This window comes from Pelophylax lessonae, assembly GCF_965119305.1.
Source record: "Pelophylax lessonae genome assembly, chromosome: 2".
NCBI lineage: Eukaryota > Metazoa > Chordata > Amphibia > Anura > Ranidae > Pelophylax > Pelophylax lessonae.
The window spans coordinates 695,717,686-695,742,729 of NC_138769.1; the positions used below are offsets into that span (position 1 = coordinate 695,717,686).

At 45.5% G+C, this 25,044-nt stretch overlaps 1 protein-coding gene across 1 annotated transcript in view; it reads right to left on the minus strand.

The window, feature by feature from the left end:
* Positions 1 to 15,447, minus strand: part of PRSS23 (serine protease 23) — a 98,821-nt gene extending 83,374 nt beyond the window's left edge. Inside the window, exon 1 of the mRNA XM_082245905.1 lies at positions 15,213 to 15,447. The gene's annotated coding sequence lies outside the window, so the exon portion shown is untranslated. The remainder of the gene's footprint in view (positions 1 to 15,212) is intronic.
* Positions 15,448 to 25,044: the final 9,597 nt, after the last annotated feature.

Below are 25,044 nucleotides of genomic sequence, written 5' to 3' on the forward strand. Positions count from 1 at the left end.
CATATCTCCTTACCAGAAAGCAGAATGGAGTTCACCCAAAAACTCAAATCGGATCAGTACACCCAGCCTTCAATCGATGTGTTCAGATAATCCTCACATCCACAGGTGGTGGTCATATATAAAGGAAAAATTGACACTCCATAGCATAATACTGTTGAATACTATTACATCACCCAGAGGAGTGCACACCGTCACCAGATGGCTGATAGTATGAAGCACCAGCACCCTTAAGTCCCAAATGCTTACCAGATAGTGAATATTTATATGTGATAAGTAGGAATGGAAGTGACACACAGAGACCTCTCCCGACACCACTGCCTCTTACCAGATTGTAATAGGTGAGAGCCACACAGTCTGTCGTCCAGTCCTCGGAGCCAATAGCATTATAGGAGACATCAATACCACATGCCAGATACTGTGGGTCCTATATGTCTTATGACATTAGAACCAACCGTGCTTATTAGAAGATCCTTTCCAGGTTCGGATTCCCTCTCCCTGGGCCGAGATCTCCAACGACGTTACTTCCGGCTTGTGATTGGAGGTGATTTACAGGGGAAGCACATCCCACTAAGTGGATCGTGGCTGGAGGAGACACATCTCATGGTGGAAGTCTAACCGCAGCGGCTGTCTACACCCAGGGAGAGGGAATCCGAACCTGGAAAGGATCTTCTAATAAGCACGGTTGGTTCTAATGTCATAAGACATATAGGACCCACAGTATCTGGCATGTGGTATTGATGTCTCCTATAATGCTATTGGCTCCGAGGACTGGACGACAGACTGTGTGGCTCTCACCTATTACAATCTGGTAAGAGGCAGTGGTGTCGGGAGAGGTCTCTGTGTGTCACTTCCATTCCTACTTATCACATATAAATATTCACTATCTGGTAAGCATTTGGGACTTAAGGGTGCTGGTGCTTCATACTATCAGCCATCTGGTGACGGTGTGCACTCCTCTGGGTGATGTAATAGTATTCAACAGTATTATGCTATGGAGTGTCAATTTTTCCTTTATATATGACCACCACCTGTGGATGTGAGGATTATCTGAATACAAAGAGTGAAGGCTGGGTGTACTGATCCGATTTGAGTTTTTGGGCGAACTCCATTCTGCTTTCTGGTAAGGAGATATGAACGTTGGTCTAATCATCTGATACTGGAATCGTATATTTTGGACTGTGCCTATCATTTGGATACAGACTTGTTACCATTGTGGACTATCAATATTGTGCTTTATCTGACATTTATCTGTAGATTCAGTACTCATTAGCACAACTTAGCCCTTTACATACTTACTTTGCTTGTCTCAATTTAAGTTGCTGCTGTGTTTCAGTAGTTAGCGCAGTTATAATTTCTTTTTACATCTGATATAAAACATATCCAATAAAAAAAAAATGTAAAAAAAATCTAATTTATTCATCAATTTAGCCCAATATGTGTTCTGCTACATATTTTTGGCAAATTTGGCAAAAGGAATCGGAGGGCCCTTCACGTTAGAGAATACATATTTATTGGTTTACGCAAAAGTTGTCGCATCTACAAACTGTAGGATAGATTTATTGACTTTTTATTTTTTTATTGTTTTTACTAGATGGGGACCAGTGACACCAATACAGTAATCAGTGCTAAAAATATGCACTGTCACTGTACTAATGACACTGGCAGGGAAGAGGTTAACGTTAGGGGCTTAAATGTGTGCCTAAAATGTGCTTGCTTACTGTGTGGGAGGTGCTTGTACTAGGGAAAAACAGAGATCTGTTTCCCTGCTTTGCAGAAACACAAGATCACTACCTTCCTTATTGACAGAATGGCAGTCTACTTTGTTTACATAGGCAGACCCTCATCCTGCTTCTGTTCCGAATGATTGGCAAGTCCGGATGCACATTGCTTCCGCCAGACCAGCTGACTGGCTCCCACTGTGTCCCATCACAATTGCTGGTGGCACGCGTGCGCCCCAGACTCGGAAGTGCAGGATCACAAACAGGTACGTGATCCTGCGCAGAGCGGCCGCGCTGCTGCAATAAGTGTATGTGGGGCGGTCGGGAACCAGTTAAAAAAATATTGTTTACTTCCCCTGGAAGTGATGTCATGATGTCGCTCCCGTCCTCCAAGGCCATAGAGGCGATCAAAGCTAATCTACTCTTTGATTGCCACTGTAACCAGCCAGCTGCACCGTCGGATCGTTTCTCAGGTGAGAAGCGCCACTTGTGAAAGCGTTCCAGCGGCTCATAATCCCGATAAAAAAAACTTGCAAGCCGCAGAGTATATATATATGTATTGCAGTCAGCAAGTGGTTAATACAGACTACTGTAAGTACAGTTCGTCTGTGTTCCACTGGAAAGATTTTCCTTCACTTCCTGTCCCTTCACTTCTTGTCCCTTCAAATCCTGTCCCTTCACTTCCTGTCCCTTCACATCCTGTCCCTTCACTTCCTGTCCCTTCACTACCTGTCCCTTCACGTCCTGTCCCTTCACGTCCTGTCCCTTCACGTCCTGTCCCTTCACTTCCTGTCCCTTCACTTCCTGTTCCTTCATGTCCTGTCCCTTCACGCCCTGTGCGTTCACTTCCTGTGTGTTCACTTCCTGTCCCTTCACGTCCTGTCCCTTCACTTCCTGTCCCTTATCGTTCTGTCCCTTCACGTCTTATCCCTTCATGTCCTGTCCGTTTATGTTCTGTCCCTTCACATCCTGTCCCTTCATTTCCTGTCCCTTCACTTCCTGTCCCTTCACTTCCTATCCCTTCACGTCCTGTCCCTTCACTTCCTGTCCCTTCACATCCTGTCCCTTCACATGCTGTCCCTTAAAGTCCTGTCCCTTCACTTCTTGTCTCTTTATGTCCTGTCCGTTCACTTCCTGTCCCTTCACGTCCTGTCCCTTCACGTCCTGTCCCTTCACGTCCTGTCCCTTCACGCCTTGTGCGTTCACTTCCTGTCCCTTCATGTCCTGTCCCTCCACTTACTGTCCCTTCACTTCCTGTCCCTTCACTTTCTGTCCCTTCATGTCCTGTCTGTTTATTTCCTGTCCCTTCACGTCCTGTCCCTTCACTTCCTGTCCCTTCACATCCTGTCCTTTAATGTCCTGTCACTTCACTTCTTGTCCCTTCACATCCTGTCCCTTAACATCCTGTCCCTTCACTTTCTATCTATTCACATCCTGTCCCTTCATGCCCTGTCCCTTCACTTCTTGTCCCTTCACTTCCTGTCTCTTCACATCCTGTCCGTTCACTTCCTGTCCCTTCATTTCCTGTCCCTTCACATCCTGTCCCTTCACGTCCACGTCCTGCCCCATCACTTCCTGTCTCTTCGTGTCCTGTCCCTTCACTTCCTGTCCCTTCACGTCCTGTCCCTTCATGTCCTGTCCCTTAACGTCCTGTCCCTTAACGTCCTGTCCCTTCACGTCCTGTCCCTTCACGTCCTGTCCCTTCACATCCGGTTCCTTAACATCCTGTCCCTTCACTTTCTATCTATTCACTTCCTGTCCCTTCATGTCCTGTCCCTTCCCTTCTTGTCCCTTCACTTCCTGTCTCTTCACATCCTGTCCGTTCACTTCCTGTCCCTTCACGTCCTGTCCATTCACGTCCTGTCCCTTCTCTTCCTGTCTCTTCACGTCCTGTCCCTTCACATCCTGTCCCTTCACGTCCTGTCCCTTCATGTTCTGTCCCTTCCCGTCCTGTCCCTTCATGTCCTGTCGCTTCATGTTCTGTCCATTAACGTCCTGTCCCTTCCATTCCTGTTCCCTTCACTTCCTGTATTTTCACGTTCTGTCCCTTTATGTCCTGTCCCTTCACTCCCTGTCCCTTCACTCCCTGTCCCTTCACTCCCTGTCCCTTCATGTCCTGTCCCTTCACTCCCTGTCCCTTCACGTCCTGTCCCTTCACTCCCTGTCCCTTCACGTCCTGTCCTTTCATGTCCTGTCCCTTCACTTCCTGTCCCTTCATGTCCTGTCCCTTCAAGTCCTGTCCCTTCATATCCTGTCCCTTCACTTCCTGTCCCTTCATGTCCTGTCCCTTCATGTCCTGTCCCTTTACGTCCTGTCCCTTCACGTCCTGTCCCTTCACTTCCTGTCCCTTCACATCCTGTCCCTTCACATCCTGTCCCTTCACATCCTGTCTCTTCACTTCCTGTCCCTTCATTTCCTGTCCCTTCATGTCCAGTCCCTTCATGTTCTGTCCCTTCACGTCCTGTCCCTTCATATCCTGTCCCATAGCCAAAACAAGAAGTGAGAAGAAATAAATACAAAAAATGTGCTGCGCCAGACGTGCACTAATAAACATAAATGATGTTAATATAATCAATATCTGAAGTCCATACAAGCTGTGATTGTGCTCAAAATAAAACTGCCCCATTAGCATTATTAACCAGTGACACCGAAGAGGAAGTGCCTGTATCTTCGGTTCTGGTGTCTAGTGTAGTGCTAGGAACAATGGGAGGAGCAGAGGTCCACTAACCAATCCACCTCTAGGCATACTTATTTAAAGAGAGGCTTGGCACGCACAAGCCACCCCTACCGAGGAAGACGTTGGAGCCATACGCTCGTCGTAACGCGTATTAGGGGGGCGGAGCTTGCGTGACCGACGCCGAACATCTCTCGCTATTACTATTGCCATAACAGCAGGCACGGTGAAGTGCCCTGTACATGTGAGTAAACTTCTATTTTCCTCAATAACGCCTGATTGTTGAAACGGAGAGCACTATATTTTCCCTTTTATATTTTGCATCGCATGTCCCGTGTCTTGAGACCTCCGGAGGTGAGAGGCTGGAGTGTCTTTCCAGGAGTCTGATATCCTCAGTACATGCTTTTGCTGGCCCGTCTGGGTCCTGTTTGGAGGTGAGAGGCCAATCTAGCAGGTGGAGGGATTTAACAGATTGGTGTGCACTTTTCACCAGATTGCATTTCTGATTTGGACACTTGGACACTAATGCACATTTATTGGATTTTGAGCACAATCACAGCTTGTATGGACTTCAGATATTGATTATATTAACATCATTTATGTTCATTGGTGCACGTCTGGCGCAGCACATTTTTTGTATTTATTTTGATGTATTGTGGGATGTGAACACGATTGGTGTTTGCTGCCGGCTATATTTGTTTTATGCACAGTGATATTCAAGCACTTTTTCAGTACATTATTCATGCACAGTGTTTTTACTTATTTTGAGTGTTATATCACATATTTGGTTTTCCGCTGATAGTTTTTTGTTATATAAATGAGAAGAAATGCCTGGAAATAAGAGAATCCCTCAGGTCCCCATTGGAAGATTTCCCCTCTATTACTGTTCTGGGAAAAACCCAAAGTGTGGAGTTTTCTTTTACTTCCACCTTCAATGATAATGGCAAATACCATAGAGAGGGTTATGCCCCATACACACGTGCAGATTATCTGCAGACTTTTGTCTGCAGACTTACCAAAACCATATAATATGAGGTCAAACCTAAACACTTTCAATTTGTATGCAATCCGGCAGGCCCTTGCACTACATAGAAAAGGTAAGTCTGCAGACAAAAGTCTGCAGATAATCTGCACGTGTGTATGGGGCATGAATCTCCCTAACCAGGGCACAGACAGCAATAAAAACCTGACAGGGGTTCTATTCCCTCTCCACTCTATCTAAAAACTAAAAAAATAATGTTTTGCCTTTAGTTATACTGTACCCCCTCCTTCCTCTATTCAAATCTATATGAAAAAAATGTTTGGTTATACGTACTAAAAATATAAAATAAAGGAGGCGCAAGCACCTAGTGCAGTACCCCTGTACACCTTTAAAATATTTATTAAAATGCAAAAAACATCCTCACAAACATGAAGAGCAAAAGTTGCATAAAATGAGTCCAACTTAATGTGGAAAGGGCCATATAGTATGGATGCTGACATGGATACTATATGGTCCCGCCCAGTGTACACGGAGGAGGGGGCGGGATTTGTGCTAGCACATTCAGTATAAATTTGGGCCTGGAGAATGATGGACCAGCTTTGAGGAAGGGAGCGTGCCTCCCGAAACACGGCATCGGTCCTACTATAGGGACATGTCCTTTCCACATCAAGGTGGACTCATTTTATGCGATTTTTACTCTTGATGTTTGTGAGTATGTTTTTGCCATTTTAACCTCCCTGGCGGTATGATTATGTCAGGAATTCTGTACCAAAAGCAGTACAATTTTTTTAATGGAAATTTGGCGTTATGTATTATAGGCCTACAATTCTTAGTAATTACTGACTTAAACCTGACCAAAACAAGACTCTAGTAGACATCCCAGATGTGATAAATTTGAAACACAAACGCATGAATTATAATCTAATCAATAATATAATTTTATTATATAATATAATATAATATATATATATATATATATATATACAGTGGGTACGGAAAGTATTCAGACCCCCTTAAATATTTCACTCTTTGTTATATTGCAGCCATTTGCTAAAATCATTTAGGTTCATTCTTCTTCCTCATGAATGTACACATAGCACCCCATACTGACAGAAAAACACAGAATTGTTGACATTGTTGCAGATTTATTAAAAAAGAAAAACTGAAATATCACATGGTCCTAAGTATTCAGACCCTTTGCTGTGACACTCATATATTTAACTCAGGTGCTTTCCATTTCTTCTGATCATCCTTGAGATGGTTCTACACCTTCATTTGAGTCCAGCTGTGTTTGATTATACTGATTGGACTTGATTAGGAAAGCCACACACCTGTCTATATAAGACCTTCCAGATCACAATGCATGTCAGAGCAAATGAGAATCATGAGGTCAAAGGAACTGCCTGAAGAGCTCAGAGACAGAATTGTGGCAAGGCACACATCTGGCCAAGGTTACAAAAAGATTTCTGCTGCACTTAAGGTTCCTAAGAGCACAGTGGCCTCCATAATCCTCAAATGGAAGACGTTTGGGACGACCAGAACCCTTCCTAGAGCTGGCCGTCCGGCCAAACTGAGCTATCGGGGGAGAAGAGCCTTGGTGAGAGAGGTAAAGCAGAACCCAAAGATCACTGTGGCTGAGCTCAAGAGATGCAGTCAGGAGATGGGAGAAAGTTGTAGAAAGTCAACCATCACTGCAGCCCTCCACCAGTCGGGGCTTTATGGCAGAGTGGCCCGACGGAAGCCTCTCCTCAGTGTAAGACACATGAAAGCCCGCATGGAGTTTGCTAAAAAACACCTAAAGGACTCCAAGATGGTGAGAAATAAGATTCTCTGGTCTGATGAGACCAAAATAGAACTTTTTGGCCTTAATTCTAAGCGGTATGTGTGGAGAAAATCAGGCACTGCTCATCACCTGTCCAATACAGTCCCAACAGTGAAGCATGGTGGTGGCAGCATCATGCTGTGGGGGTGTTTTTCAGCTGCAGGGACAGGACGACTGGTTGCAATCGAGGGAAAGATGAATGCGGCCAAGTACAGGGATATCCTGGACAAAAACCTTCTCCAGAGTGCTCTGGACCTCAGACTGGGCCGAAGGTTTACCTTCCAACAAGACAATGACCCTAAGCACACAGCTAAAATAACGAAGGAGTGGCTTCACAACAACTCCGTGACTGTTCTTGAATGGCCCAGCCAGAGCCCTGACTTAAACCCAATTGAGCATCTCTGGAGAGACCTAAAAATGGCTGTCCACCAACGTTTACCATCCAACCTGACAGAACTGTAGAGGATCTGCAAGGAGGAATGGCAGAGGATCCCCAAATACAGGTGTGAAAGACTTGTTGCATCTTTCCCAAAAAGACTCCTGGCTGTATTAGATCAAAAGGGGGGTTCTACTAAATACTGAGCAAAGGGTCTGAATACTTAGGACCATGTGATATTTCAGTTTTTCTTTTTTAATAAATCTGCAACAATATAATATAAATGTTATGTGTGTGTTTGTGTTTTGTGCAACGTTCAACGTTTGAATCTCCCTCCCTAGTTCCGCTCCCATGCAGCATTGCTGCTGCAGGGAACGGAACTAGGAAGTCATCACACCGACGGAGGACGGACGAGCGGCGGGGATCTCGGCTGGCGATCACAGCAATGGGAGATCATCGCTGGATCGCCAGGAGAAGGTAAGACACCGCTGCGCGCTCTGCCCATCCACCCCGAGCGTGACTCGGGGATACCGATAATAGCATAGAAAATCCACCCAGAGTCACGCTCGGGGATACCGCTAAGGTGGTTAATATATATTTTAAAGGTGTCCAAGGGTAATGCACTAGGTTCTTGCACCTCCTTTCTTTTAGTCTTCGGAGGTTCCCCCATCTGAGAAGAGAAGCACACCTAATATTCCCATTGTCGTGAGCGCTTGGGTCATTCAGTTGTAAGTTATACATTATTATTATTATACAGGATTTATATAGCGCCAACAGTTTGCGCTGCGCTTTACAATGTGAGGGAAGACAATATAGTTACAATACAATTCAAAACAGGAGGAACTAGGGGGCCCTGCTCCTTAAAGCTTACAATCTAGAAGGGAGGGTCAAGTGAAACAAAAGGCAATAACCATGGGGGATGGGTTGATGGAGAAAATTGAAGTACATTTGTTAGGTGTTGGTAGGATAGGCTTCTCTGAAAAGGAGGGTTTTCAGAGATCGCCTAAAAGCTAATAGAGTAGGAGATAATCGGACAGATAAGGGTAAGGAGTTCCATAGGATTGGAGAGGCTCTGGAAAAGTCCTGGAGGCGAGTATGGGAAGAGGTGACGAGGGAGATAGAGAGCAGGAGGTTTTGAGAGGAACGAAGAGAGCGATTAGGTTGATATTTTGAGATGAGGCTGGTGATGTAGCTGGGGGCTAAGCTGTGGATTGCTTTGTACGATGTTGTAAGTATTTTGAATTTAATTTGTTGGGTGAGCGGAAGCCAGTGGAGGGCTTGACAGAGAGGAGCGGTGGACACTGAGCGATTGGTGAGGTAGATGAGTCTGGCGGCAGCATTCATGATGCATTGAAGGGGGGATAGCCTGTGTAGAGGTAAGCCAATGAGAAGGGAGTTGCAGTAGTCGAGGCGCGAGATGACCAGGGAGTGAACTAGGAGTTTTGTTGTGTCTTTGGTTAGAAAGGGGCGTATTTTGGAGATGTTGCGGAGGTTGAGGCGGCAAGATTTGGACAGCGATTGGATGTGGGGTTTGAAGGAGAGTTCAGAGTCCAGGACAACACCTAGGACCTTGGCATGCGGGGATGGGCTGATAGTAATGCCATCGATATTGACGGTGAAATCGGGGGAAGGGGCACGTGGTGGAGGAAAAGGATAAGCTCGGTTTTGGATGGATTGAGTTTGAGGAAGTGATGAGACATCCAGACTAATATATCTGATAGTAAATTAGTGATATGTGAGGAGACTGAGGGAATGATCTGAGGGGTGGATAGATGGATTTGGGTATCGTCAGCTTAGAGATGGTATTGGAAGCCGTGGGAGGCTATCAACTGACCCAGAGAGGAGGTGTAGATTGAAAAAACGAGGGGTCCAAGAACAGAACCTTGGGGGACCCCAACAGAGAAGGGAAGAGGAGAGGAGGAAGTAGAATTGTAAGTAACACTAAAGGTGCGGTTGGATAAGTAGGAAGATAACCAGTGAAGAGTACAGTCACGGAGACCAAAGGCATGGAGTTTTTTGAGGAGGAGGGGATGGTCAACTGTATCAAAGGCAGCAGAAAGGTCCAGAAGTAGGAGTACAGAATACTGTCCATATGCTTTAGTTATAGCAAATGCAAAATAGAAATCATTTCTGCATACTTTCCAACTTTCTGAGATAACAAAGAGGGAAGCCTTGTAACAAAAAGTATACAAAGGACGCCTAACCCCGACCCCCAGCCATGCCCCCAGTTATACAGACCTGGAAGAATTCATATGTACTCCAAGCCCTGGATTAACCCTATAAATGCTTTTATCCACCATGACTTTTTCTTTATACTCGTTTTTCAAAACAACATTCGCAATAATGTAGCGACTGGATCAAAGTGTAATGTAACACTTTAGAAAGCAAATATTTCTCATTTGTGTAGATCAGTGGTCTCCAAACTTTTTAAACAAAGGGCCAGTTTACTATCCTTCAGGCTTTAGAGGGGCCAGATTGTGGCCAGTGTGAGTAGAAAATGCCTTGCTATCAGTGGGAGCAATCTTGGTCTTAACAGGGGCAATAGTGCCCCATTGTAGGTTTTAGCTGGAGGAAAAGTGGCCCATTGTTGGTATCAATGGGAGGAATAGTGCCCAATTGATGGTGCCAGTGGGTGGAATAGTGCCCCATCATTGGTCTTAGCATGAGCAATAGTGCTCCATCGATGGTGTCAGTGGGTTGAATAGAGCCCCATCATTAGTCTTAGCATGAGCAATAGTGAACCCATCTAGGGTGTCTGTGGGTGGAATAGAGCCCCATCATTGGTCTTAGCAGGAGCAATGGCGCCCCATCGATGGTGTCAGTGGGTAGAATAGTGCCCCATCATTAGTCTTAGCAGGAGCAATAGTGCCCCATCGATGGTGTCAGTGGGTAGAATAGTGCCCCATCATTAGTCTTAGCAGGAGCAATAGTGCCCCATCAATGGTGTCAGTGGGAGGAATGGCGCCTCATCATTGGTGCCAGTTGGAGGAACATATATATACAGTATACACACATTTTTGACCCTTCATTTTTATTTTAAACTGAATGGGCTGTTTTACAAGGTTAAATGCCAAGAATTCTTTAATCCAGAAAGAATACATTTGCTCATCAAGACTAAACCTAGGGACAATCACTAATACGTTCACATGATGAACTTTTCTGGATCTCTATACATCAGGACTGAAGGACAGAGGGGATTTGGTCCCAAAAGAAGGACAGTCCCTCCAAATGAGCTCCGCCTTTTATTAATATATTAGTCAAAGAGATGTCATTAAATGCCAAGAATTTCTATAATCCAGAATGGATACTTACTGGTCCTCAAGATTAAATCCAGGGACAGTCATTAAAAACGTCACATCATGATCTTTTCTGGATCGCTATACATCAGGACTGAAGGACAGAGGGGATTTTGTCCCAAAAAAGTGGCAGTCCCTCCAAAAGAGCTCTGTACTTTATTAGTATATTAGTCAATGGGATGTTAGTAAATGCCAAGAATTTACATAATCCAGATACTTAGTGTTCAACAAGAGTAAATCCATGGGGAAACAATAAAAAACTTCACATCAGGAACAGCTGGCAATAACAAAAGCTTTCAGGATACCCTGAGACTTGTAGTTCCCCAGAGGTTTAGGCTGTCTATAGTGTAAGAGCTTACCATTTATTTTTTAATTATTTTTTTTATTGCTTGGAGCAGAAAATTCTGTAATGAATGTATACAGATGTGTATACATCAGAAATAGGAGACGGGGAGGGGGGGGGGGGGGGGGATTTTGTCCCAAAAGCAGCACATTGCCTTTAAATGAGCTCCGTCCTATAATAAATTAGGCCAAGAATTTCTATAATCCAGAAGGGATATGAAGGGGTCGTTAAGATTAAATCCAGAGACAAACGTTAAAAGCTTCACATCAGGAACAGCTGGCAATACCAAAAGCTGTCAGGATATCCTGGGACTTGTAGTTCCCCCAACAGTTAAGGCTGGTTATGGTACAAGAACTGTAACCTTGCCAGTTATTTATTTCAATTAACTCTTGGAGCATTACAAGTCTATAATGAACTTCTACAGATGTGTATACATCAGAACTGAGAAACAGAGGGGTCCTGGTCCCAAAATAGGGACAGTCCCTCCAATCCTGGAGCAGAACAAGTCTATAATGAACTTTGCAGATGTGTATACATCAGAACTGAGGGGCAGAGGAGTCCTGGTCCCAAAATAGGGACAGTCCCTCCTATCTTGGAGCAGAACAATTCTATAATGAACTTCTACAGATGTATATACATCAGAACTGAGGGACAGAGGGGTCCTGGTCCCAAAATAGGGACAGTCCCTTCAATCTTGGAGCAGAACAAGTTTATAATGAACTTCTACAGATGTATATACATCAGAACTGAGGGACAGAGGGGTCCTGGTCCCAAAACAGGGACAGCCCCTCCAATCTTGGAGCAGAACAAGTCTATTATGAACTTCTACAGATGTGTATACATCAGAAGTGAGGGACAGAGGGGTCCCGGTCCCAAAATAGGGACAGTCCCTTCAAATAAGCGCTGTCCTTCATTAATATATTAAGTCAAAGGGATGCCAAGAATTTCTATATTCTAGAAGGGATATAAGGAGCTCACCAGGGACAAACAATAAAAAAAGGTCATATCAGCTACAACTGATAATTACACAAACTGTCAGAGTATGCTGGGACTTGTAGTTCCTCTCAGCAGCCTAGACTGTGTAAGGCATAGGAGCTGCTAAAAAGGGCTTCTCAAGATTAAATCCAGGGACAAACAATACAAAAAACTTCACACCATGTACAGTTGGCAAGAACTAAAGGTGTCAGGATTTCCTGGGACTTGTAGTTCCCTCAACAGTTTAGGCTGCTGATAATACAAGAGCTGTAACCTTGCCATTATTTTTTAATTGATTGAACTCTTGGGGCAGAAAAAGTCTGTAATCCAGAAGGGATATAAAGTGCTCACCAAAAGTAAATTCACGTCCAAACAATAGAAAGAAACTTCACACCAGCTACAACTGATAATTACACAACATGACGGGGTATCCTGGGACTTGTAGTTCCCCCAACAGTTTAGGCTGGTTATGGTACAAGAACTGTAACCTTGCCAGTTATTTATTTCTATTAACTCTTGGAGCAGAACAAGTCTATAATGAACTTCTACAGATGTGTATAAATCAGAACTGAGGGACAGAGGAGTCCTGGTCCCAAAATAGGGACATTCCCTCAAAATAAGCGCTGTCCTTTATTAATATATTAAGCCAAAGGTATACCAATAATTTCTATAGTCCAGAAGGGATATAAGGATCTCACCAGTGACAAACAATAAAAAAAAACTTCATACCAGCTACAACTGATAATTACACAAACTGTCAGGGTATCCTGGGACTTGTAGTTCCTCAGCAGCCTAGACTGTGTAAGGCATAGGAGCTGCCATGAAGGGCTTCTCAAGATTAAATCTAGGGACAAACAATAAAAAAACTTCACACCAGGTACAGTTGGCAAAAAATAAAAGGTGTGAGGATATCCTGGGACTTGTAGTTCCCTCAACAGTTTAGGCTGCTGATAATACAAAATCTGTAACCTTGCCATTTTTTTAATTGATTGAGCTGTTGGAGCAGAAAAAGTCTGTGATCCAGAAGGGATATAAAGGGTTCACCAGGGACAAACAATAATAACAAAAAAAAACTTCACACCAGGTACGACTGACAATTACACAAACTGTCAGGGTATCCTGGGACTTGTAGTTCCCCAGCAACCTATGCTGTCTAAAGCACAGGAGCTGCTATAAAGAGCTTGTCAAGATTAAATCCAGGGACAAACAATAAAAAAAACTTCACACCAAGTACTATTGTCAGGAACTAAAGGTTTCAGGATATCCTGGGACTTGTAGTTCCCCAACAGCCTATGCTGCCTAAAGCACAGGAGCTGCTATAAGTGGGTTTGTCAGGATTAAATCCGAGGGCCAAGAGATGTCAGGACATCCTGGGACTTCTGGTTCCCCCAACAGTTTAGGTGGCTCATAGTACAAGAGCTGTAACCTTACCATTACTTTCTAATTCAATGAAATATTGGAGTAGAGTACAGTTGGCAAAGAGATGTCAGGACACCCTGGGACTTGTAGTCCCCCAGCAACCTATGCTGTCTAAAGCACAGGAGCTGCTATAAAGAGCTTGTCAAGATTAAATCCAGGGACAAACAATAATAAAAAAAAAAAAAAATTCACACCAGGTACTATTGGCAGGAACTAAAGGTGTCAGGGTATTCTGGGACTTGTAGTTCCCCAGTAGCCTATGCTGCCTAAAGCACAGGAGCTGCTATAAGGGACTTGTCAGGATTAAATCTTAGGGACAAGAGATGTCAGGACATCCTGGGACTTCTGGTTCCCCCAACAGTTTAGGTGGCTCATAGTACAAGAGCTGTAACCTTACCCATTACTTTTTAATTCAATGAAATCTTGGAGTAGAGTACAGTTGGCAAAGAGATGTCAGGACATTCTGGGACTTGTAGTTCCTCAACAATTTATGCCTGTCTATAGTACAAGAACTGTAACTTTTAATTTTATAATGTGTTGGATCTTTGGGGAGAAAAAAAGTCTGCAATAAACTTTTATAGATCTCTATACATCAAAAGTGAGGAACAGATGGGGTTTTATTATTATTATTATTATTATTATTATTATTATTATTATTATTATTATCATAGTATTTTGTCCCAAAATAAGGACAGTCCCTTAATGAACTTTATCCTAATATATTAGTCAACAACAGGATGTCATTCAAAGCTTCTATATTTCCAGAAAGGATACATAGTTCTCAGCAAGATTAAACAATAACAAAAAGAGAACATCGGGTACAGCTGGCTGTCAGGATATCCTGAGACTTGTAGTTCCCCAGCAGCCTATGCTGCCTAAAGCACAGGAGCTGCTATAAGGGGTTTGTCAAGATTAAATCCAGGGACAAGAGATGTCAGGACATCCTGGAACTTCTGGTTCCCCCAACAATTTAGGTGGCTCATAGTACAAGAGCTGTAACCTTACCCATTACTTTCTAATTCAATTAAATCTTGGAGTACAGTACAGTTGGCAAAGAGATGTCAGGACATTCTGGGACTTGTAGTTCCTCAACAGTTTATGCTTGTCTATAGTACAAGAAGAAGTGTAACCTTTCATTTTATAATTTATTGGATCTTCAGAGCAGAAAAAAGTCTGCAATAAACTTTTATAGATCGCTATACATCAAAAGTGAGGAACAGATGGGGATTTTTTATTATTATTATTATTATTAATATTATTATTAATAATAATAATAATACTATGATTAAAATTATTATTATAGTATTTTGTCCCCAAAAGAAGGACAGTCCCTAAAAATGAACTTTATCCTAATATATTAGTCAACAACGGAAAGCCATTCAAAACTTCTATATTTCCAGAAAGGATACATAGTTCTCAGCAAGATTAAACAATAACAAAAAGAGAACATCGGGTACAGCTGGCTGTCAGGATATCCTGGGATTTGTAGTTCCCCAGCAGCTTAGGCTGTGTATGGCACAAGAGCTGCAACTGCCATTTCTTTTTTTCTTGGAGCAGAAAAGTCTGTAAGGAGTCCCTAATCCATGAATCAGGAGATGTGATCTTACCAGATGTGTGCAGACAGAGCTCAGAGCGAGGATCCCAGCAGGACAGGCTGGATCATGTCTCCCTGGTGGGGTGTCCCCATAGAGCAGCCCGCGGTGCAGGTGTCCCCCTGACCCTCTCCGTGCAGATCTGACAACTCCAGGGAAAGTTGTGCGGAGAAAAGGCAGCAGAGAGTCACGTGACCCCTCCCACCCAGAAGAGCGGAGGGAGTCCCGACACCTCTGCTCTGCCTGGGATCTGACTCTCTGCTTCTCAGCTGGGACTACAATAGGGCTGAGAATGGGAAGTCTATGGGAGCCTCTCCCTGAATACTGCATGGACTGGGAGCCTTGGGTGCAAGGAGAAGGGACTGGGTGACAAGTAGCACAGGAGACTCTATGGAAAGTAGTCCAGAAAAATAATGAATGCAAACTTGTCTATGGGACATTTATTTTTTTTTTCATTTTTTTTTTTTTGCACACATGTTAACCACTTCAGCCCCTTCCTGACCAGGCCATTTTTGCAATACGGCACTGTGTTGCTTTAACTGACATTTGCGCGGTCGTGCGATGCTGTACCCAAATAAAATTGATGACTTTTTTCCCCCACAAATAGAGCTTTCTTTTTGTGGTGTTTGATCACCTATGCGTTTTTTCTTTTTTGCGCTATAAACAAAAAAAGAAACAATTATGACGAAAAAAAAAAAAAAAAAAGTACTTTCTGCTATAAGGCCCTGTTCACACCTAAGCGTTTTTCAGCCCATAAAATGCTCATCTGTGAAAACCCAAAACGCCCAACAATCAAAATCCCATTAATTTCAATGGCCCCTGTTCACATTTGAGTGTTTTGTCCCCTGAAGCAAAATGCCTGTAGCTCAAAAAAGTACAGGGGCTTCTTTTTGGGCTGATCAAGAGCTGTTCTTGTCCCATAGGAATGCAATAAAATGCCGTTATCAGCATTTCACCGGCGTTTCACAGGCGATTTTCAAACACACAGGTGGTCTCCACAGCTTTTAACACACCCATTTTTGTTTACATAAATCAAAACGCCTGCAAAGAACGCCCCAAAAAACGCTCATTAAACACCCTAAGGCTACGTTCACATGTGGGCGTAGCGGATCACAGGCAGAATCATCGCGATTCTGCCTGCGATCCGGAATCATTGCAAATCGCGGGACGCCTGTGCGATGCCCGTGATTTGCAATGGCACCCCCAAACGCTGAGCGATGTTGCCGCGATTTCCGCCTGCTGAATAGCGGTAACATTGCGCAAACAGAATCGCGGGACGCATGACACCCAAAAGAAGCTCTTGTACCTTTTTTGGGCGTCATGCGTCCCACGATTCTGTTTGCGCAATGTTACCGCAATTTGGCAGGCAGAAATCGGGGCAACATCGCACAGGATTTGGGGTACCATTGCAAATCATGGGCATCGCACAGGCGTCCTGCAATTTGCAATGATTCCAGATCGTGGGCAGAATCGCGGTGATTCTGCCCGTGATCCGCTATGCCCACATGTGAACGTAGCCTAAAAACGCTCATAAAACACCCCAAAAACGCCAGAGAAACGCCCAAAAAACGCTCTTAAAAACGCCTACAAAAACTCCCAAAAAACGCCTGAAAACGATACGCTCAGGTGTGAATGCAGCCTTAGGCTCCGTTCACATGATAGCGTATGGATCGCGGGCAGAACCGCCGCGGTTCCGCCCGCGATCCGGAGATTATTTCAAATCGCGGGACGCCTGTGCGTTGCCCGTTGATTTGCAATAGCCCCCAAACGCTGAGCGATGTTGGGGACGCAATACGCTCCAAAGAAGCTCTTGTACTTTTTTGGTCGTAATGCGTCCCGCGATTTTTTTTTGCGCGATATTACTGCGATTCGGCAGGCGGAAATCGCGGCAACATCGCTCAGCGTTTGGGGGTCTATTGCAAATCAACGGGCAACGCACAGGCGTCCCGCGATTTGCAATAATCTCCGGATTGCGGGCGGAACCGCGGCGGTTCTGCCCGTGATCCATACACTGACATGTGAACGGAGCCAATAAAAAAATGTAAAAAAATCTAATTTTTTCATCATTTTATGCCAATATGTATTCTGCTACATATTTTTGGTAAAAAAATCCCAATAAGGGTCCTTTCACACGGGCGATCCGAACCGATCAGCCTGTCAGTTTTTCAGGCGGACCTGATCAGATCCTCCATGCATCTTTATGGGGCAGTGGATGTCAGCGGAGACATTTCCGCTGACACCCGCTGCTATCCGCTTCCGATCCTGCGGATGGGATCGGATGAGAACGAACAGGCGGTCCGTTCTCATCTGATTCCCCCATAGAGGAGAGCGGAGCTCTGACACCTCCCTCTCCGCACACAGAGCAGAGACGAAGCTCTCATCCGCCTGCTCAGCAGGGCTCGGCGGATCAATCCCCCGCTGAGCAGAGAACGGACCTCATCGGACGATGACTGTGTGAAAGGACCCTAAGTGTGTTTTTTTATTATTATTATTATTATTATTATTATTATTAATATTATTATTACATTTGATTTATATAGCGCCAACAGTTTACTCAGCGCTTAACAAAATAAAGGCAGACATTACAGTTACAATATAATTTGATACAAAAGGAATCAGAGGGCCCAGCTCGTTAGAGCTTACATATTGATTGGTTTGCACAAATGTTATCATGTCTACAAACTGTGGGATAGATTGTATGGCTGAATTCGCATCGGATTCGGACAGAACACGCACAGCACCCTTTTTTGGGTCTGCAGCAGAATCGGATCGCATGGGTGTTCACACCTATGTGATTCGATTCATGTCCGAACTGACAGTTCGCACTGCGACATGCGAACTGATCTGGGAGTGTCGTAAGCTTGGCATTGACACTCCCAGCAATTCGCATATGGCAGTGTGAACTGCCTGTAAGTCAAGTGCAATGCAGGAACCCGCAGTGGATTCGTAGGGTACCAGAATCGCATATGTGTGAACCTGCACTAAGCGACACTTTTTTGGGGACCAGTGACACCAATACAGTGATCAGTGCTAAAAAAAAGCACTGTTACTGTATACATGACACTGGCAGGGAAGGGGTTGACACTAGGGGAGGGGTGATCAAGGGGTTAAGTGTGCTCCTAGGTAGTGCTTTCTAACTGTAGGGGTACTGGATGTACTAGCTAGAGGAAAAGAGAGATCTGTCACAAGATCTCTCTTTTCCTCCCTGACAGAACAGCCGTCTGCCTTGTTTACATAGGCAGACCGCCGTTCTATCATTCCTCTGAACGATCTGTGTCCCAAAAACCTGTGCGCAAACTCACATACATGTACGTGATTTTGCGCAGCCGGGCCGCCCTGCTGCAGTATATATGCACAGGGCGGTCTGGAAATGGTTAAAGTCTGTATTTTTTTTGCTCGAAAATACTGTAAACCCCCCAAAAAGAAAGTTGTTTCTGAAAGCAGAGGCCCTGGAGAATAAAATGGTGGCAGTCACAATTTTTATGTCGCACAATATTTTTGCACTAATTTATCAAACACATATTTTCAGGGAAAAATACACTAAAATGAACATTAGTGCAAACTAGCACAATAATATACCCGATTTTTTAGTAAAATGTTAAAGGTTGGATTGCGTCCAGTGCTGGATTACCAAATGGGCAGCCTATGGGACCCACGCTGCCTAAGGGCACGGTGACAATGAATCAAAATAATATTCATTTGATCTTGAAAGAAAAATACAATAAAAAATTCTTGAAATGTTTACAAAAGATAAAAAAAAAATGAATTAAAAAAATGAAAATGTTACATTAAATAGGATCTTCAGTAATCCAGCAAAAGAAACATTGTTTACATTTTTTTTTTTTTTTTTTTAAAGACGGGGGGTCCCCACCAAAATCCATAACATACCTTTATCTAAGCACGCAGCCCGGCAGGTCAAGAAAGAGGGGGGGGGGGGGTGTAAGCGATGGATTTACATCAGGGGACACTGTTTTCAATTTTTTTTTATAGAGGATTTGTGTTTTTATTATTTTTTGACACTTTTTTGGTGAATGGGTGGGATACTCATGCACATAGGGTAGGGGGCAAAGATTCAAGGGCCCACCATCCCCCATGTTGAGGGCATGTGGCCTGGTATGGTTCAGGAGGTGTGGGGGGGGGGCGCTCGCTCATTCCCCCCCCCCTTTCCTGACCTGCCAGGCTGCATGCTCAGGATAAGGGTCTGATATGGATTTTGGGAGGGGGGGGCACAGCATTTTATTTTTTTTTACATTTCAATGGGCGGGGCCATCTGTCTACGTCACCTGGTGGCATCACCCTCCTTCTAATGTCACGGACTGGTGCATGCTGGGTCCATGACATCAGAAGCGTTGGTGCCATCAGGTGACATAGACAGGTGACCCCTGCTCCTTCCCTATTAAAAAAATTATTGACGAAGGAGCCTGCAGTAGGCAAATGGCCTCCATGTCTGCAAGAGCAAATTTTTTTATTTTTTGGGTGCAGCGGGCAGCGTGATTGACGATGGTTATACTTCAGGGACACTGCTTTTTTTTTCATAAAGCATTTGTCAAAAGCTGTGTGTGTTTTTTTTATTATTTTTTGACACTTTTTTGGTGAATGGGTAGGGGTACTATGTACCCGATACCCATGCACATGGGGGGTCCAGATCTGGGGGCCCCCCTTGTTAAGGGGAGCTTCCAGATTCTGATAAGCCACCCGCCAGCACACCTCGGCAACCTCAGCCCAGGGTTGTCGGGAAGAGGCCCTTTTCCCCATGAACATGGGAAAAAGGTGCTTTGGGGTCTGGGGGGCAGAGCCCCCCTGCCCAAAAGCACCCACCCCTCCATGTTGAGGGTGTTTGGCCTGGTGTGGTTCAGGAGGGGGGGACGCTTGCTTGATTCCCCCCCCCACCTTTCCTTACCTGCCGGGCTGCATGCTCGGATAAGGGTTTGTTATGAATTTTGGGGTAGACCCCACACTGTTTTTTTTAACATTTTTCTGTTGCCAGGCAATGCCGGCATTCTTTTCTTTACATTCATCTGTCAGTGAGAAAGCCAGCTGACATATGATGAGTCATGGTGGTTAAGGACGCTGGTGGCTGGCTTCCCGGCCCACTGCTTAACAACCAGCTATTCTTCACACAGGACTCAAATCAGTTGATCATTTTTCAACCTTTTTCAAATTCTAATTGTTCTGCAAAGTTGGAATTTGTTAGAAAAAGAATAAAACAAAACCAATTTTAACAGATTTTGATGAAACCAAAAATTTGTCCAAATTTGTATTCAGAGCAAAATGGATTGCACATATCTAGTAGAGACTCCACACTGTTTCTTCACATGTGCCAGATTACGCAAGCTGCCTCCTGGGATGCGTGAGGTATAAATCCCCGGAGGCTGCTTGTGGGACTGTGTGCACTGCAAGGGATCCCAAAGTAACCTACAGAATTCAGGCATGCCCGGAGCTTGAAGAAAATGATAAGCATAGGGCACACATGACAGGGTGGAAGGAAAACCAGGGAGTAGGGGGTTAAATTAGTTGTTGGGATATGAGAGATCAGGACTCTTACCTTATTGGCCAAGCAGATGCGGTGATGGGGAGGAGCAGGAGAGAGAGTGGTTGGAGGGAAGGAGTGAAGGGGCTTCACTTGCAGATTGGAGATCAGCGGAGAAACGTTTGTTTGATCATCTCCTGCGTTTTGGGCCTGTGTTGAGAGAGAACAATGAGTGAGTTAGAGCTGCTATTAAATGCTGCTGTACATGGCCCTGAATGTGTACAGAGTCAGGTAGCAGCTTAACTGCCATGGATTCAGGCAGGAACTCCTCAGCCAGGGGCCTGCCACCACACTAGCTCGAAAGTCTTGGCCTCCGCTGCGCCTTAGCCCAGAGGACCCTACAGGCCCACCTGCTAAGCAATTGCCTGTTACTGCGAGTGGTGGTCCTGGGAGCAATCCCCATCCAAGACTGAGCCCACAGGATAGAGAAGCTCACCATGCTACAGCCCAGTCCCCTCATCTGTATTCCGGTCCCAGGTGCGGGCGGCTGGCACTGCTGGCGATGAGCCGCCTGGCATGTCAGCTGAGCAGGGGAGAGGCTGCACAGCGGGTGCCGGTCTGTCTCTGGGTGTAGCCAACGGCCCTCATTTTGCATGAGAACAGCTGCATGGGATATCTGGCTCCTCAGCTGGGGGAGCCTGGCCGTTGAGGGGAATGCCTACAAGTCAGGGTCAGGGCCTGTGCGGGCTGCCATAGAAGCGACCAAAATGGGGGAGAGGGTGGCGGCGCTGGCTGATGACATTATCAGAGGGAGACAGAGCCGCGTTGGCCGGTTCTTAAGCCCTCAGAGTTCCCCAGCACAGGAGCAACACATACAGTGTCCAGGACGAGGAGTCGTCGGCTGGCAGGGGACAGCAGCTCCACGGACAGGCAGAGGCATGCTCTGAGGGGGGAAGTCAGCAGCCCTGATGACGGGGAGCTGGAGATGGAGACCCTGGAGCAGGGGAGGACTGGGCCAGGGGGGCAACTGCCCCCCGGGCCGCTCTGATGCCCCGTAAAAAGGCTGCCACAGACATGCCTAAAGGATTCCTGGTGAAGAGAAGTAAACCCCCACCGCTGACCTACTGAGTGCTGAGACAGGGACAGAGAGCAGCCCCCCCACCCCCCTAACATGGATGGTGTAAACTGTGTCTGAGCAGAGGCTGGTTCCATGCCCCACTGGAGACTCTGCCAGCCCCAACCAAGCTGTCCCAGCTCCCCCCGACCGCCCCCTGGCCAGATTCAGCCAGTGAATAGAGAGTATTCCTTCGAGCAGACTTCAGCCTGAAATGGGGGTCAAGGGGAACACAGGAAGAGCGGGAGTGGGAGGGAGGCGGAGTCACTGCACCATGGACCTCTGGTTTGTACTTGCCCCCTAGGCTGAAAGTTGCCAGTCTGCCCCTGCCCTGAAGGCTGCGGGCGCATGATGGCTGGCGTGGCTTCCTGCCCAGTGCAGTGAGTGTACTGTTTCTGATTTGTCTTGTTTTTCGTCTGTTGTGTTGGATTCAGGTCAGGCAGGAATGGGCCTCTGAGGTAGTCTGCTGGACTTGCTGCGGAGATTGGAAGCAGGGGCAACAAGGGACTCCCCGCCAGTATTGCCGTGGGCTCCCCTCAGGGAAGGGAGACGTCTTCCGAGGGCCTTTCTGCCCCTTCAAGAGCTCAGTCAGTGATGCCAGTGACGGTAGTAGCGGGCACACAAACAGACGGGGACATGGTTGCAGCTGTAACGATCACGGCTGAGACTTCGAAGGATGGCAACAAGGAAGTGGAAAAGGAGCGGTTATGTGACTCGGCAAAATGTGAGGTAGATGTATGTTTTAAGGGACTGTTGGGGGTGAGTACGTGGAAATATTTTCCCTGCTCCCACTCAAAAAATTTAACTTGGATCGCATTAGACCGGACGAAAGCCTGAAGGAGGATGAGGAGCAGAGAAGGTACTGGCTTATTCCTCAGACGTTTACAAAATGGTTGCAAGCATTTGCATTTTTTGTTAGCGTGATTGGGAAAAAAGCAAGGGAGAACTATTCGGCCCTGTTTTGCTACTTGGAAGCCATTAGTGAGGCTCACAGGATATACAGGGGGCTGGCATGGATCCGCTATGATGAACAGTTTCGCCAACGAAAAGCCACCCCCCGCCATACGCTGGGATCACAAAGATTTCAGCCTCTGGATGAAGTTAATGACTTCTTCCAAGGCAGGGGGTCAGTTTTTTTCTTGAGGGGGGGGGGGGAGTCTGCCATGCCTCCAACTCTGGATCGCCAACCCCTAAAAGGAAGGGGATTTGTTGGCAGTTTAATGAAGGAATGTGCTGGTTTGGAAGCACCTGCCACTTCAAACACGAATGCTCAGGCTGTGGAGAAAATCATTCCCTCGTTCGCTGTTTTAGACAAGGAAATGGGCATGTCAGCGTCAGCGACACTTCTGGAAAACGAGACAATGGCAGTGAGGTTGGAAAGGACGCATCCCAAGTACATTGCAGGAGGACCCTCCCGTTTCCAATCATTTATGTTTGCCGCTCCATAATCCATCGGTTGTGTCAAAGAAACTGCTGAAAGAAGTGACCTTAGGTCGCATGAGTGGCCCATTTCCTTTCCTGGCTCTTCTGCGGCTTGTAGTTTGCCCATTTGGCATAGTTCCAAAGAAGGAGCCAGGGAAATTTTGGACGATTCATCAACTCTCGTATCCGAAAGGAGGCTCAGTGAATGATGGTATCGACCCGCTGGAATGTGCAGTTACCTATACATCATTCGACTGAGCTGTTTCCTGGATACGTAGATATGGCCAGGGCTCGCTCATGGCTAAATCTGATGTTGAATCGTCATTTCAGCTGCTCCCAATCCATCCTCAGAGTTTTCATTTGCTAGGATGCTGTTGACAAGGTTCTTACTTTGTAGATCGTTTCTTGCCGATGGGCTGTTCTATCTCATGTGCTCTGTTTGAAACATTTAGTTTGTTTCTTGAGTGGATGGTTAGGGTGAACTCAGTCATCCACTATCTGAGTGAATTTTTTGTTCAGTAGACCGCCGGTGTCAAGGACTTGTGAGATCCTGCTGGGGACCTTGCAACATCTTGTGGAACTTTTTGGCATTCCTTTTGCACTGGACAAGACGGAAGGCCCGGCCACGGAGCGGGTTTTTCTCAGAATAACCATTGATTCAGTGGCCATGGAATGCAGATTGCCTATGGATAAATTGTTGGCTCTGTTAACAGAAGTGGGACAAGCATGCGGACGAAGGAGGATTAAGTTGAGGGAACTACAATCCCTGCTAGGTAAGCTAAATTTTGCTTGCAGAATTATTCCCAGGGGCGGGATTTTCTGCAGGCGTTTGTCAGCAGCTTCATCTGGCATCAAGGCCTCGGACCATTATCTGCGACTTTCCATGGGGTTCAGGGCCGACCTGAATGTTTGGGATATTTTTCTTGAATCTTTTAACAGTCATTCTTTATGGCTGGAGGGTCCGGTCATCAATGCGGATCTGGTCCTTTACACAGATGCAGGGGGTTCAGCGGGATATAGGACTTATTTTCAGGGGTGTTGGAGTGCTGAGCCATGGCCTGAGGAGTGGTGCGCCGCTGGATTTTTGAGGAACCTGGTGTTACTCTATTTCCCATTGTCTTGGCAGTCTTTTTGAGACAAAAAGTGTGATTCAATTGTGACAATATGGGAGTGGTTTTAGCAATTAATAACATCTTAGCTTCTTCCCCACCGGTGGTTAGGCTCTTGCATTACTTGGTTTTGAGTTGTTGCGATTTAATGCATTTATTTATGCTGTTCACATGACGGGAGCTACCAACAAATTAGCAGACGTTTTGTCTCATTTTCAGTGGGACAAGTTTTGCATGTTGGCACCAGAGGTGGAGCAACATGGGGTGCCTTGTCCTTGACGTCTATGGAGGATTGCATTGGAATAACCGCTGGACAGATACAGGACTCGCTCAGCGCAGCAACATGTATGTCCTATTCCAAAGTGTGGAAAGAATGGTTCTCTTTATTAGGAGGAGGTAGTTGGGGAGGATTTTGGGGTGGACCTGTCATCTTTGGTGCTATATTTAGTTTGCTATAATCTTACCCAGGGTACCTCAGTGACCACGGTGGATCGAAAATTGTCAGGACTTGCGTTTTTATTTAATTTGGCAGGTATCACAGATTTCACCAAGTCTTAAGGGTTACTGGAGGAGAAGGCATAGTTATGATTCTAGGTAACTAGTTTCCGTTTCAGTACAGTGCAGGACTGTTTGCCTATGGTTTGTTCATCATCTTTTGATGTTTCGGGCTGCTTTTTTGGTGGCTTTTTTTTTGGTGCTTTCCGAATTAACGAGTTGGTTAGCCCATCCAGG